The sequence below is a fragment of the Lipotes vexillifer genome, unplaced genomic scaffold, assembly GCF_000442215.2.
Source record: "Lipotes vexillifer unplaced genomic scaffold, Lipotes_vexillifer_v1.1 scaffold714, whole genome shotgun sequence".
Lineage (NCBI taxonomy): Eukaryota > Metazoa > Chordata > Mammalia > Artiodactyla > Lipotidae > Lipotes > Lipotes vexillifer.
The window spans coordinates 762681-780007 of record NW_006794736.1 but is presented as its reverse complement, the minus strand read 5'-3'; positions in this window follow the sequence as shown (position 1 = coordinate 780007).

Here is a 17327-nt window from a genome sequence, read left to right as displayed (position 1 = left end):
GTGGTGCAGTGGTTGAGAGTCCGCCTGCCGATGCAGGGGACACGGGTTCGTGCCCCGGTCCAGGAAGATCCCACATGCCGCGGAGCTGCTGGGCCCGTGAGCCATGGCCGCTGAGCCTGCGCGTCCGGAGCCTGTGCTCCGCAATGGGAGAGGCCATAACAGTGAGAGGCCCGCGTACCGCAAAAAAAAAAAAAAAATTTTTCTTTGGCTTATTGTCCCAATTACAAAGTAGTACATCTGTAGTTCTCTAACTCTGCTTCTTAACAACAAATGGATGTTGGATAGATTTTAAAAAGTGTACAATTTCTTTGGCTTATAAAATAAATAAAGTTACCTAGAATTTGGACAAGGATGTCTGAATTGAATGTAGAGATTGTAGAGATTGTGAGCTAATTTCGCTTAATATTTCTTTAAAAACTCTATAAACAGAATGAATTCTCTTAAAACTTCAGAAAGAGTACATCAGACACCTAGCACAAACTCCAGTACTTTTCAGAGTGGAAAAACAAAAATTGAGAGGAGTAATTTCCATGGATGAAAATAAAATAATTTATTTACTATAAAGTGTTGCCCTAGAATTTTCCAGAACAATTGTTTGCTTGTTTTTGTTTCTTTTCATTATAACTGTGGATTGCAGAAAACTGTATGATCTAACAGTTGTGAGTTAAGTTTTATCTGGGAAACTTACTGAGGACTGTAGCCCAGGAGACAGCCTCTCTGCTCTGAGGAACTGCTCTGAAGGGATGAGGGAGGAGCCAGGATATATTGGAGTTTTTGCAACAAAAACCAGATGGTTGGAACATCAAAAGATTACTACTATTCACAAAAAACAGAAATCTCAACTTAATGATTTTAGTGCTTTTGTGTGTATGGGAAGATGAAGGAGTTAGGGCTCATTGAATTTATTCCTTAATGTGCATTTTAACTATCTAAGGATAATATCCAGAGTGCAGAATGTTTCCTGTTTTTCTGCATCCTGAATTACTGTCAGGGTGCATTGTTGGGGGGTGGGGTGGGGGGGTGACTGCAGTGGCTGATGGGTTGATGGAGGGAAATTATTCCTTATTTACTGGAATGGCAGGCAACATTCCTTTTCCATATAACTATTTTATGCCCAAAGTCATTACATTCTGTCATTCCTGGATTTTCATCAAGATCACTATATATACAAAGCTTTCTTCCCCTTTACCTTACTTATACTTGAAATCTCATAATTGGAACTTTTCCCCAATTTTTGTGAATGATTTTTTCATTAGGAAGTGAAAATACCCTATGAAATAGTTACCACTTTACTTTCTTACTAGTTTTTAAAAACTGGCTCTAAGAAATTTAAACAACCATTTCTTTAAATCAAGTTTTAAGAGGAGTAATTGAGGATAAGTGAAGACAATGAACAAAATAAATATCACTACTAAAATATATCAAATCAAACTGGCTCATCCTTTCTTCATTTCCACCATACACACTGGTGATTCCCATATAACAAGTCTTCTATTACAGGACATTCTCTCCTCTCCCAGTTTCAAAATAACCAGTAAGAGTCTAATATGACTCTCAATTTAAGGGAAAGAAAAAGACAAATTTTATCCCTATTGTATTAGAGTAAAATATATGCTCAAGGCCACCTACTTAGTAAGAAACACAACAGGAAATAAATCCTGCTTGCCTGATTGGCATATAATCTACTCCTAGATTGTGAGGTATAGACAGAACCATGAAAACATTCTAAGAAGGGAAAGATAAACTGTCTAGCAGTGTCCCCAGGGTCTGACTGCCTGGGTTCACAGCAGGGGTCATCCATGTGCTGTCCTGGGACATTAGGTAAGTAATGAATGTCTCTGTCTGTCTGTTTCCACATCTGAAAACAGAAAGAGTACATGGCTGTGAGGAAAACTAGATGATGTATATAAAGGACATGACATAGTACCAGGACATAGAAAGCACGCAATACGTATTAACTATTATTATTATTATTAAAAGACTTCAAGTTGGAAATGTGAGCTGAACTGGATGTGCCCTGTCTCACCCCCCTTTCCTGTTATGAACTGAATCCCCCCCACCCCCGCAAAAATGTATATATTGAAACTCGAACACCATATTTGTAGACAGGGCCTCTATGGAGCTAATTAAGGTGAAATGAGGTCATAAGAAGAGGAAGAGACTAAAGAGCTCTCTCTTTCTTTCTGAGCACACAGAGAAAAGGCCCTGTGAAGACACAATGAGAAAATATCTCTCAGCCAGCCAGGAAGAGAGGTCTCACCAGAAAGCAACCCTGCCAGCACCTTGATCTTGGCTCCAGGTTCCAAAACGATGAGAAAATAAATTTCTGTCATTTAAGTGGTCCAGTCTGTGTATTTTGTTATGGCAGCCCAAGCAGACTGAGGCACTACCCATTCTTGCTCTATCACTTCAGAGACTGGAATTTTTAACAGCTTCTTCCCCACCATTGTGAGGCCAAAGTCTCTGACAAAATGCTGCCGTAAATTTATGTCTTACATTAGGGCTGGCAAACTCTTTCTGTAAAGGACCAGATAGTATTTTAAACTTTTGTAGGCCACATGGTGTCTGTCATCACGACTCAACTGTGCTATTACAATGTGAAAGCCACCACATATGATACATAAACTCTGAATGGGATTGTTCTGATAAAATTTTATTTATAGACACTGACATTTAAATTTCACATAAGGGTCCTCCCTGGAGGTCCAGGGGTTAGGACTCTGTGCTTTTACTGCTGAGGGCCTGAGTTCAATCCCTGGTCGGGGAACTAAGATCCCACAAGCTGCTTGGTGTGGTCAAAATAAATAAATAAATAAATTTCACATAAGTTTATTTTTATTTATTTATTTATTTTTATTTATTATTTTTTTTGTGGTATGAGGGCCTCTCACTGTTGTGGCCTCTCCCACTGCGGAGCACAGGCTCTGGATGCGCAGGCTCAGCGGCCATGGCTCAAGGGCCCAGCTGCTCCACAGCATTTGGGATCTTCCAGGACTGGGGCATGAACCCACGTACCCTGCATCGGCAGGCGGACCCTCAACCACAGCACCACCAGGGAAGCCCAGTTCCAATTATTTTGAAAGAACATGACTCAAAATTATAAAGTACAAAAAGCACAGATATTTGTTTTCCTTTCTTTCCAATTCATCCACATCTGTTCAGTTAGAGTCATCATTATAGCTCTTTATCACCTGTCCCACTTTTTCTAGGTTGTCCATCCTCGGTCTGATCTTCATCACTTCCTACATGAATTAATGCAATATCCTCCTAGTTGCTTGCCTTTCTTCCTACCTTCCTATTTATTTTCCTTCTCAAATTCATCCTCCTCAGTACAAATTACTTGGAAAAACCTTTCACCTAGGCATTTAACACTCTATCTTTATGCTTTGACTCAGGATCTCCCTCCCACCTGGAAGTTTTACTTATCACTTCTGCCCACATAGAATTCTACCCACCCTTGAAAGTTCATCTCAAATATCAGCCTTTCACTGAAACCATTTCCAATGCCCCTAATCCATGTGACTACCCACTTCTTTGCATCTCCATGGTAGTTTGTTTCTTGCATGTGCCATTTATAAGGTCTTATGGCCTTGGATATATTTTTAATCTTTCCCTTGGTAGATTCTATATTTCTGGAGTCACACACTTTATTTCTTAATTTTCACATTCTCAGTCTCACACAATAAATGATCAAGAATAAATGTCTTTTTCATCAGTATGTTCTCCCAATACAAAGTTGATCTTTCTTTGTTAGCTCAGACATTAAGCAAGATTCTTTTTGTGTGAAAAATCACTGTGCTTGACTCACGGATGGAATACCTTTTGGGATAAAGTGGTAAAGCTATTGAATAAGTTTTACAAAAGCTATCTGGGCAATAGAGGGAAATGGAAGAATGACACATAAATAGGGGGTTTAACAGGGGGCAGAGCAAAGCAATGATCAGAGATTGATCAGGGACTGATCTGAGAAGTCTTCTTTAAGGACCTAAGTCAGGGTCTCATATTCATTTCATTACTTAATATAACTAGAGGCACAATTCAGCTGGAGTCACAATAAATAATTTATAGTTAAAATGTTGAAAGTAAAGAATTTGGTGTTAATGGAGTTTTTATTCACTCTTACAATTATTGTTTGAAGTTTTTTTTTTTTTTTTTTCTGAAAAGCTAAGATCCTATTAAACTAAGGACCACAAAAAGTCAAAAATGAACATTACGGGTATTACTAGTTAATGTTAATTCTTTTGGACTTCATTTGGAGCAGGGCCTGTTATTTATGGATACTGTCTCTCTGCTGAAGTCATTCATCCATTATCACTTGTCATTCTCATCATCCTACCATAGACTGGGCAGGCATTGTTGTCAGACTTAATCCAGTAGATGAAGTGGTGCCACTAAAAACAAACAAAAATGTATGTGTGCTAATTTCAGACTTTTAGTTAGAGAAAGGAAAGGTGTTAGGTTGAAAGAACATGTAGAATGGGATAATGCATTTGAATAGAAACTTCATTCTTTTTAAAGATTTTTATTTATCTGGGTTATCCTTTTGTTTTGGCTTGGAAATTTTCAAAGTATTTAACAAAAGACTGATTATATGCCTGACTATATGGAGTCCCATGACTGAAGAAAGAAAGCCAGTGTGAGTTTCTGCTCCCCAGAGACTGGAGATGGGTTTGATTAGCTATGACATTTTGAAGGTTGTGAATGGATTTAGAAGAATAACATAATGGACACTGATTATATTTTGAATTAGCTGCCAAATGATTATAAATTCAAGCACCGTCAATCAATTTATCTCATTGTTTTAGAGGCCAAATGAGTGGAAATATTGCACTAATTTGTTTAAGTATAATTTACATTAGGTTTGTCAAAAGCATATGATCAAAGATATTAACTATAACTTTACACATATGTAGACACAGCAACTAAATAAGAAACTGATATTTTATCTGTCATATAGATATTTTTCCTGTTTCTCGAGATTTGGAATGGTGAATGTCATGTGGATCCTGAATAAAATTGACTGGTGGGAGGGAGGGAGACAAAGAGGGAAGAGATATGGGAACATATGTATATGTATAACTGATTCACTCTGTTATAAAGCAGAAACTAACACACCATTGTAAACCAATTATACCCCAATAAAGATGTTAAAAAAAAAAATTGACTGACTAGATACTTGGATATATTAAAGATCAGATGTTTTCTACACTATGTGTAAAATAGACAACCAACAGCACAGGGAATTATATTCAATATTTTGTAATAATCTATAAGGGAAAAGAATCTGAAAAATTTGTATATGTATTCATAATTGAATCTGCTGTACACCTGAAACTAACACAACTTTGTATATCAATTATATTTCAAAAAAAATAATCAGATGTTTCCTCCACCTCATAGTCTGACTTTTTGTTTATGTATCACAGAATAAGAATGTTGTTTGACAACTCCATTACTAAAAGTAGCGCTGCCCCATTAAAAAGATCTAGAAATAAACCCCAGAAGATCTACTCTTAATTATTTACAAAACTGAAGCAGTTTGAAAACAGTGAGTTACTTATTGAATCTGCCTGGACATCTGGAAATTTCCCAAGATGTGTTCGTGTATCTTGTTTTGGCCTACATGGCTGCCTTAGCATCCTCCTGAATTTCAGTTCACTGGGTGAGTATTGTGGCTTCTCCCTCTAATTTGGCCAATTCACAGAGCTGCCAGCTGGTAGCTGGCCTGGCCCTCAGGCTGTGGTGCTCATTACTCAACAGAACATTCACAGAACACCAAGTTCAGACAAGGTGACTCTGTGCTGTGATAGGGTAAGACAAAATAGGACAGCCATGATCACATGTGAGCACAGCCCAAAAAAGCATACACAAACACATAATGACCAAACCCCCCCTCTCCCAACTAAAGTAAGTGACTGTTGCTCCTTTACCAGTTATGGCCTTAGTTCTCCACCTCTCCTCCTGTTCCATGATACAAACTACTGATGCACCCAATCATAGACTGATGCTCTCTTTCTAACAGCATCCAAATCAGAGAAAAGAAAAACAAAAAACAAAAAACAAAAAAAACTGCTTCCTTAATACCTTCTCAAAATTACCTATTACATGCCCAAATTGTATCACTAATCCCTCCTGACACCCTTGAGACAGCCCTCAGTTGTGCAGGGTGTACAGTCTTCTTTTTGCAACAAAGAATAAACTCAGCTTTGTTTACTAATGAGTGTGTTTTTTGGTGGTCAGTGGCAGGCAGGCATTGACAATTTATTCATTGATCATTTCCTACATGAGTTCTATAATCATAGTGCTCTGGTAGACACCATGTAAATAAAAAACATGAAGATGTCCTTGTTTGTATGTTGTAAAAAGGCATACAGAATTTTAGAAAAAAGAATATTCTCAATGATTCCTCTATGTTAAGCAGTATATTAATCATTTTATGGGCATTAACTCAGCGATCCTTACTACAGTCTCAGAAGGATGGCAGTGCTGCTATCTTTATTGTGCCCACTATAAAGTTGGTCTTACAAGAGTTATAATTTCCACAGTCCCTGTGGCAGAGATGAAAATTCACCATTCAGATCACCTGCTGAGGGGGCATAGTGGACTGACAGCCTCATCTGCCACTCCCATGATTCACCACTGTGTTGCCATCAACAACAGTGGTGATGTTGTTGGTGATGTTGAAATGCTTTTCCCAGCTGCCCCCTCACATGCAAATTAGAGGGCAGTGGGAGTATGAGTGTTGGACCATTCCTATAGGACAGAACTCCTCTAATGGACAGCTGTGGCTCAAAGACTTCCCATTGGCCTAGCCAAACCTTTCTCAGAACGGATCAGCAGTCTGAGGCTCTTCCTACCTAATCTTTCCTTCCTGCCTTTCTATTTACAGGCATCAGATCTGCATTGTGGTCTAAAATATCTTGCTGTCTCTCCCTTGTCTGTCACAGGTGTTTCCCCAATACATCTCTTACACATCTAATCTCTTCTTGACATCTACTTCTTGGACAACCAGAACTCACAATCACTCAAAGTGTAAGCAGAGGAGTTAAATTTTAGTATTGGATAGTATATTCCTGTTCCTAATGTTTTTAAAAATCAGTGAAAAACTGAGGCCATTTTAACTGCCAAATATTGAAGGATGACTTTTAAGATGTCAAAAGGGGAAATTTAACTAAGATAGTGCCCAAATATTTTGTAAAATTTGTCTGAGATGTGCCATGCTTAATTTCATTTGTGTGACATGGATTTCCTTCTTTAATCTCTCCCTCATTTATTCCCAGGACTTGGCCTTGCTTCTTGCATCTGATACCTATATTTAGGTTGTGGATTTCCATATTCCATTAGCTCTGACCAGATCTTTCTTCCAGTCTGTAAAAAATCTTTTATCCTTCAAGACACATTTAGCTTCTTGAAGGAGCAGTATTGATGCATCTGAAGGCTTAGTCTGGGTTCCTCTTTTCAATTCACTCATAGCATTTTGTGTTCATCACACATGATGAAGTTCAAAAGTTCTCCTACTTTATCTCTCTTAGTATCAACAAGAAACGATATGTTTTTAATAATCACAGCTCCTAACAGTTTCTGGTGTAGCATTGTTGATAAACATATTATTATTAAATGAATGCATAAGTGAAAGAATGAATAACCATTGATTAATTACTCTGATTCACCTCTGAATTTCATATTTCTGCATGTACTATATGGTCTTGGTTCCAACCCATGTGAATGTCTGGTATTTCCTCTGCTGCTTGCTACTGTACTGGCTCATAAAATTTAACAGTCATATGCTCTATTAGGTCATAACTTGACAAGCCCTTTATATCTTGACAGTTTTTTCTGAAAAATTAAGGTATTCCTGGATATTACATTATGCATATATGATAACAAGGGATGTAAGTCCCATGATGACAAGTGTTTACTTTATCTGTCCTGTCCATGTTCTATATCCAGCACTTGACATGTTTTAGGAATTCAGTTAATGAACATGATATCAGAGTACATAGAATGCTATAAAACACAGCAGAAGGTAAGGTTAAGAAGATGAGAACTTATATAGATTCCTTGAAGGGATAGAGGCTTGACCTTTAGAGAAGGAGCAGGTGAACTTAACTACATAATTATAAATTATTGGAAACTCTTGAGCACTGGAGAGCTCTAACAATCACACAAACGTTCATTAATGCCCAAATATTCATATACAAGCCTCAGGGATGACAGAGCATAACATACATGACCTCATCAAATTTCAACCACTCATGAGTGTGCTGTGAATTACTGAAGCAGCCATCTTTAGCTCAAGCAGTGAGATTTTTAAAATCCAGAATCCGGATGGGAAGACAGTAAAGTAAATGAAATTTGAAACTGTTCTGTGATTAAACTCCTATATTGCAGTGCATCCAGTATGGTATGTGGCTGAAGTCCTGGTAAGCACTACTTCATTGCACATTATCCATTTTATGACCCCCACAAAAAACGCAAAACCGCTATCTAGGTGAGGTAAATGGAACACACTGGTTGTTATATTTAGTAAAGAATGGAGTTGATGTGGTTAATAGATTTAAATATAAATAACAACCTCTTTCATGTCAAGGGGATTCTATGAAGAGAATTAACTATTTATTTATAGGACAATAAATTTTGAGATGTACTTAAAGTCGGGAGTATCTCTTTTACGTGGTAACATTTCCTGTGATAGTCATGGGTCTACAAAGTACCCAACAGAATACGTAGATTAAAATTTAATATAGTTGAAATAAACATGTAGCTCTTTGGCCAAGACAAAGCAAACATGACTGTGAAATCTTGTTGCTGAAAAATAATACAGGCTTCCTCATGGCAGGAGAAAACTGATGAGAAGGATTTTGAATAAAATCCTTATTAACATTTCTACTCAGTAACAATGGGCTTTCTTTATGGAGCCCATAGGTAAGTAGAAACATGCTAATACTTTTGATGGTCCTGGTGGTAAATTGTTCTGACTAGCCTGCTTTATAGACAAAGTCAACAATATTTCAGTTATTTATTTGCTGCTCCAAAAGAATAGGCTCATGTTGATCTAAATAAACAACAAAAAAGTATAATAAAAATTTAAAAGCAGTTCTTGCCCCAGGCCTACTTCTTGATCAGAAAAGATCTTTGTGCTGCCCCAAATCTCTGACTTACATTTAGTCATTCAATCACACATTTGTCAAATCCTTCCTGATGGCCCAATAAGTGCCTAGCAAGTGGGAGGTGACAAACTTCAATCTGGAAGGGAAGTTAGATAAGACTCCTCAAATTGTGAACATGCTTCTTCGCTTACACAAGCTGCCTCACCTTCCTCATAAACAAGTGTCCTGTTGAAACCCCAGTGCAGGACCAACTGAGGTAGGAGCAGTCACATAATAGGGAAGAAAAAGGATCAACAGTTCAAATTAGAAGCCATCTGGACTCAAATTCTCAAAACCACCTTGGACAAACAAATCCTGAGCTGTTGTACTCAGGGCATTTGCTTCTGGGGGTACAGATCAAAAGGTCCAATGATAACTTGAAGGCTCTCAGCTTCAGTTGAGGAATAAAAAACAGGATTGTTTTTACAAATTAGCTATCAAATTGGAGTTATTAAAATAAAATTTTACCAAAACAACAACAATACCACAAAACACTTCTGATTATCAATCTGAAGCAGAGATTGGGGCTCAATAAACAGACTAATCCAAAAAAATTACCTACATTATACCTTTTAATCACCACAATAACTTGGAAACTGAGAAAGAGTAAAGTTCAATACCTTGCCCCAGGTCACAGTACTAGGAAATCCCAGTACTGGGATCTGAGCCAGGGTCCACCTCTGCTGTATCTTGTGATATTCCAAGGGAATATGTGTAAGACTCATGAATAAAATTTATACAGAGATGAATTTCAACTCAAAATATATAAAAAAAATTTGTAGTAATTATGGTGCTGCATTAATTGAACACACAGATTCTTGATGTAGTGACTTCATGTCTTTAGATTTTAGGTCCTGGGAGTATTGAAGAAGAAATTAACTAGTCATCTATCACAAATAGTATATGTGGCCTGAACTGTGTTTCTAAAGACTGTAAATTATTAAATCATTTAAATTTAAAATATTCTTGTCTCATTTTAAAACCTTAGCTCCAAGGAGCAAAATTCAGTCCAAATTGCTTACATATAGTTTAATTTATCATAAAAAATTATAAGAACAAAAAAAAAGTCTCATGGAAGCCAATAGGTAAAAATACAGAAAGGTCCCCAGGTGAATGAGGATGATGTCCAATTCCACTCTTGATAGACAGGCATATATTATATATATACGTATATATGTCTGTCTATATTACATATATATAGTAAAATAAATATATATATTTCAAATTTATTTAGCATATGTATGTCAATTTTATCTGAATAAATGTTTAAAAAGGTGAATTTTATCTACCCTAGAAATAGTAATACAAATTTGTTTTTCTAGATCTGCATACATAGGCAGATCTATCTCTATCTCTATCTCCTTCTCTATCTCTATCTGTTACTCTATCTATCTAGAGAACTCCATGTATTGGCACAGGTTACCAAATGTGGTCCCTGACAGGGTCTTATTCTCATCTCCTGAAACATAAACCTACAGTTACCTTTGTGTTGCTGGATGGCAGCTCAGGTACCATGACCATAGAGTAACAAGGAGTTAGGGAAATACACATCCCTTCCTCAGTTGAAGTCATGTATCTACCACTGGCAAAACCATTGGTCGTTGGAGTGTAGGGTCACCTAATATTAACATGGCTTTCCAAAATCAGTACACCAACCAGGAATGAGCTGGGTGTGGGGAGTCCTTACAAAGTAGCGTATATGTGCTAGAGAGATTCCTAACTGAAGCTCAGCTTAGTCAGTACTCACACTCTTTATCTCCCTGTTCTTTCAAGTCTCCTCAATACTCTATTCCCAGTCCAATTAAACCTCTAAATTCTAAAACTCTAAATTCCTATTGCAGAAAAGTAATTCAAGTGAGGTAAGATAATTTTTTTTTAAATTTATTAATATATTTTAACATCTTTATTGGCGTATAGTTGCTTTACAATAGTGTATTAGTTTCTGCTTTATAACAAAGTGAATCAGCCATTATTTGATTAGAAGTTATCATAAATTCCAATCATTGTTTCTTTCTATCCCTATTCAATGACATCAGCTTTGCCTCAGGATTAAACCAAATTGCCTCAGGATTAAAAAATAGATCTTACTATTTAACCCCTATGAACCTGAGTTGGGTAGAGAAAAAAAAAAATTCATTTTATGTAGAAATAATGTGATATTAAACCTTCTCTGCATATGCATGATGTTACTATTCAATTTTTAATCTTTTGGTCACCAGCATTCCTCCAAATGGTGACTTTCATGTGAATCTGCTAGACCAGCAGGTTTTTGCTTTTGTTTTTTTTTAAGTGACAAATTTACACTGTCATCCCAGCATGACAGATGAGTCATATGATTTGAGTTCTTGTCCACAAATGGTCAGTGACAGATGTCATAAGTAAGTGATGGAAAAGATTTACATCAGTGCATGTGTTTTGATCAGACCCAAAACATCAAGCAGATTGTCTTAAATTATTATACTTACCCTCTCTGCCATAGGCCTTTGTGTGTGCGTGTATTCACGTGGTTCTCTACATTCCCTAGTACTTTTTCTTCTTCATAAGTTGCCATTTTGCTTTCATTTAAAAAGATATGTTTGCTGGATATAGAATTATAGGTTTAAAGTGATTTTTATTAGTTTTTTTTTCCCCTAAAGTGTTGTTCCATATCTTTTTTAATTGCCTTGTTTTTTTTTTTTTTGAGAGTTTTCTTTTTGTATATTAAAACTGAACTTGTAATTTCCAGTCTGACATACAAAGAGCTTGGATCCTAACAGAAACAACAACAAAAAAGCTGAAAAACTAAAAATCAACAACTCTTCTTAGATCCAACAGAGAATTAGGGTCATAGAACAAGTGACTGAAAACTGGAGAGATAGGCAGATATAGAGAATCACATTTTACCAAGAGCAGAACCACTGCTGGAGGGATACTTAAAGGGTAGTTGACTAACTGCTGGAGACTGAATATTGACTAGCTTGAGAGAGAAAATTTTATGGAGGCCTGACTTTAGAGACATCCCCACACATTTGTGAGTTTTACCTCTAAGGGTTCCACCAGATTCTGTAAAGATTGGAGAAAAACTCCCTCCTACTTCCAGCTAGAAGAAAGGAAAAGTAGCTATTGTGAAATAAGCCTACACTTTTCTATATTCCTTGATAAATGCTTGCCCTCAAGGGAAACTATTTTATAAAATCTAATCAATGTGTGGGAATGGAAATATCCAAGTCCAGCCCCTTCTAGTGTTCCTGTCTTATCTAAAGAGTACAGTAGACAGCTGACAAGTACTTAGAAAGGTCACAGCACAGGTGATAGGATAATAGAATATTTCCTTTTCCCTTACATCTTATTATCACAACAATAAGGCTCCTGCATAATAACTGGAGAGTACAGCTGAAAAAAAATTCAAGACTCAGACCCTATTTATGAAGTCCTTAGAAAAACACAAAGATGGCAGGGGAAACAAAAACTAGGCTACCAGAGAAAACTTGAGCCTCTGACACTTATGGCTATAGCGAACAATAAACAGAACCTATCTCCCAGCCAGACAAATATAAAAACATACAATAAAGACCTATTTACCTTGGTTCCTTTTACCTGCTATATCATGTATAGCTTTCAACAAAAAATTACAAGTCAAGCTAAAAGGCAAAAATACAGTGTGAAGATATAGGGCATACATTAGAACCAGAGCCGGATATGACAGAGATTTTGAAATTACCAGACCAAGAACTTGAAATAACTATGATTAATATGCTAAAGACTATAAAACATGGATAATGTGCAAGAATGGATGGGTAATATGCCTAGAGAGATGCAAACTTTAACAGAGTATCATAAAAAAAAAAAAAAAAAAACCTGCTAGAAATCAGAAACACTCTGACAGAAATAAAGAACGCCTTTGATGAGCTCATAATTAGATTGGAAACAGGCAGGGAAATAAACAGTGAAGTTGAGGATATAACAACAGAAACTTCCCAAAGTGAAATGCAAAGAGAAAAAAAAAAAAGAATGGAAAAGATGGAAAAGAATATCTAAGAAGGCTGGAACAATTTCAAATGGTGAAATATATGTTCGATGAAAATATCAGAAGAAGAAAAATAAAAGGATGCAGAAGAGGGCTTCCCTGGTGGCGCAGTCGTTGACAGTCCGCCTGCCGATGCAGGGGACATGGGTTCGTGCCCTGCTCCGGGAAGATCCCATATGCCATGGAGCGGCTAGGCCCGTGAGCCATGGCTGCTGAGCCTGTGCGTCCGGAGCCTGTGCTCCGCAACGGGAGAGGCCACAACAGTGAGAGGCCCGCATACCGCAAAAAAAAAAAAAAAAAACCTAGAGGTAACATCATACTTAATGATAAGACACCAGTTGTTTTCCCCTTACAATCCTAACTAATTCAAAAAGACAAGAAAAGGAAATAAAAGACATACAGACTGGGAAGTAAGAAATAAATCTTTTTTCACAGATGATATGATTGTTTATGTAAAAAAATCCCAAAGAATTGACACACACAAACAATATCCCCTTGAACTAATAAGCAGTTATAGCATAGTTGCAGGATATGAGGTCAATATATAAAAGTCGATTTGTTTCTTATATGGCAGCAATGAACAATTGAATTTGGAATTAAAAACACAACACTGTTTTCATTAGCAATAACAAAAAATTGAAATAGATATAACTCTAACAATATATGTACAAATCACAGAGCTGTATGAGGAAAACTATAAAACTGATGAAATAAATCAAAGATCTAAATAAATGGAGAAATATTCCATGATCATGGATATAGATACATTGTTAGGAGTCTGTTCTTTATAACTTGATCTATAGATACAATACAATCCCAATCAAAAACCTAGCAATCTATTTTGTGGTTATCAATTAACTAATTCTGAAGTTTATATGGAAAAGCAAAACCCCAGAAAAGCCAAGACAATACAGATTGTATGAATTCAAGACTTATTATAAAACTACAGTGATCAAGACTTTGTGGCAATGGTAAAAGACTAGACAAATACATCAGTTGAACAGAATGGGGGTCCAGAAATAGAATCACACAAATATAGTCAACTTATATTTGATGAAAGAGCAAAGGCAGTTTTATGGAAAAAGGAAAGTAATTTTAATACCAGTAAACCTGTAAGACTAAACAAAATATTATAAATTATCCATTCACCATTTGTTAACAAGATACCAAAGAAAAATATTTAAATATTGATTTGCCTCTTCTAGTAAGAAAAAATACATATTTTGAATATACTTCCAATGCAACACTTATGCTTGAGATATGGTGATGTCACTTCACCATATCTTGTGAAGGGACTTAATGTCTAAATTTTATGATAGTAAAATTGGCCTGGTCTGGCATTTTTGCTGCTATGCAAATAAATTGAACTTTCTAGAAGTGGCCCTTTAAGGCATATTAATCCCTCCTTGGTCTTAATCTTGCAAATGAAATACCTACTGGTTAATGTATATTTGCAGACAAATGGCTCACCTAGTAGATAGGTAACTGAGAGCTCAGAGAATTTGATTAGGAGTGTAGTGCTACATTAAAAAAATACATTTTAATTCCATATGTGTATACACTCAGTATAAGTAATCAAAGCAATAAGAATGACTACTATGTATTGTATCCCATAATTCAGATATTTTGTTCACAGTTGACATATGTTGTCATATTTAATATAGAAAAACACCATGGGATAGGTATCACTATCTGAATTTTGTGAATTAGAACTCTAGCCTAATGTAGGTTAAGCTCCAAAGTCCCACAGGAACTAATAAGCAGAGGAACAAGAAGCTGAACATAGATTATTATTTGACTCTAGTTGATGCTCATAATCAGTACTATAATCAGTTAGAGAAAATTCTATTGGAAGAAGGATGTTAAAAATAAAGCAATGTTCACCATATTAGCTATTTACACAATAATTCTGCATAATTAGAACTCTATAAAATTTAGTGATATACAACAATAAACATTTCACTCATGTTTCTGTGGGTCAACTAGAATATGACTAATTAAGCAGAGATCAACTTTGCTCGGTTCCAAGTTGCATGTTAGATCATAATCTACTTTATGTAACTCTTGTCCTCATTAGGATGGTGAAATGCAGATAGCTAGAAAAATTAAGCACTGCTGCGCAGCTATTTGGAGCTTCTCTTTGTTGTCCATTCCATTGGCTAAAGTAAGTTACTGGCAAAGCCCAAAATCAAAAGCAAAGGAAAGTATACTTTCCATTGTGGTCAACCAGAAGGAAATGAGTATTTGCTATATAATAATCTAATCACACACACACACACACACACACACACACACACACACACACACACACACACACTACCATCACCCAATCCTCTAGGTACATATTGCCCATGGGTGCCATTTTCTTTCTAATCAAAGAGTCATTGCTCAACTAAATCACCCAATCATCTTCCACTGTCTCCCTGGCATTTAGTTAGCTTCTTTGAGAGTCCAGATTCAACAACCATCATATTTATAATTTATTTTTTTAAAAAAGAATAAATATGTCCTGCTGGGCTTAATTACTCATATTATAGTTGAAGAAGAAAAAATTTGATACCACTGGAGAGATATTAAAGACACTAATGACTTAATTTTATAACTAAAAAATAAAATTTAAAGGAGTGGGGGTGAAGATAGATTCACCCTGAAGTTGGAGTAATTATTTAAAGCCAGAGATATAGGATGTAATATTTTTGGCTTTTTAGATGTCAAAACTGTCTCCTCATAAGCACAAATAAGCATTGCCATATTTGCTAATTGATACAGTCTATGTAATTTGATAATGTGATCATTTTCTTTGCAGGATATTGGCTTTGTGGTGCCAGACTAAAAGATATATAGGTATGGGGTCACTCAAACCAAGAGGTAGGGGTAGGGATTCATCCATTTAAGACCTTTAAGAACTGACTTCTAAATTAATATATAATGCCTGTGTGTGTTCCTAACACCTAAATCCAGAAGGGGAATAGTAATTTTAGGAGATTACACACTCAGGATCACAGCATGATGAGCAATCCTTTCTCAGTAATAGAAATATTTGCTTTATAAAATCACTGAATGGTTTTAAAAGTCACACCAGTGGCAAACCAGTTTGTCTTATGTGAGTGAGAGTCAATTTAGAAAAGCTGCCTGTGCCTTCCACTACCACATGTCCTGCCTTAAAATTTATTTCTCAGTACTCAAAACAAACACTTGGGAAGATTCTGAGATGATCAGATAAGTTCTCATTTTTCATTGCCAGCTGGATGCAGAATCCAAAACAGCACTATTTCTTCAAAAATGCTTTCCTGGAAAACAGAGAGTTGGGGTTGAATTGAGGAATGCTCTGATTTAATGCTTACTCTGATCTCATCATAATTCCAACCAATCTAAGGCAGGGAAGAGAAAGGGATCCTTTCTAGACCTCAGAATTCAGTCTAAGCTTAGTCATCAACCATATGATATGGTATAGATTCAATTTATGAATTTTTAAAATTTTGTTATTCAAAACAAGGAAGTTGCTAAGGACACTTGTCACTGAGTCTGCCATTCTCAGGCTCTATGCAAGACTATAGTAAAAGCATATGAAAATGAACAATTTTTTTGTGAGGTTATTGTAATGATGAAGACAGGACAGGATTTTGCTTAGAACAGACTGAAACTTTGTTACTATCTACTCTGGAAAGAGGAAAAATTAAAGTTTATAAAATTATGAAGGAGACCAAGAGTATGGACATGGCATTATGGAAGTCTGAAAGACGTGATAGGGAGGCAGAGAAAGAGATGCATAGCTATTAATACTTAAAGGATATAAGTTTTACCTAAATTATATGCTCTACCAAGCAGCAGTTACACACATAAAATTTATCATACAGGGAGTTCAGGCTGTCATTATAAATTACTAAGAATAACTTGCCTAGGTTTGTAGCTATTTTAGAATTCCTTCTGAGCAATTGTTTTCATCAAGTCAAAGATTCATGCTTCAGTATTTACTCCCCATTGACCCTCCTCATCTCCCCAGCACCACCACACTTGTACCTTATAAGTAGTGTCATGTAGTAATAATCTGAAATCCCTATTGTGGTTGAACATTGTACATTAATCTTTTACTGATATTATGATCAACAATACAGTGTTTTCTGCTCTATGGATGCAGGACATGGGGGAGAGCCTTAAATGTTAAAATGTGT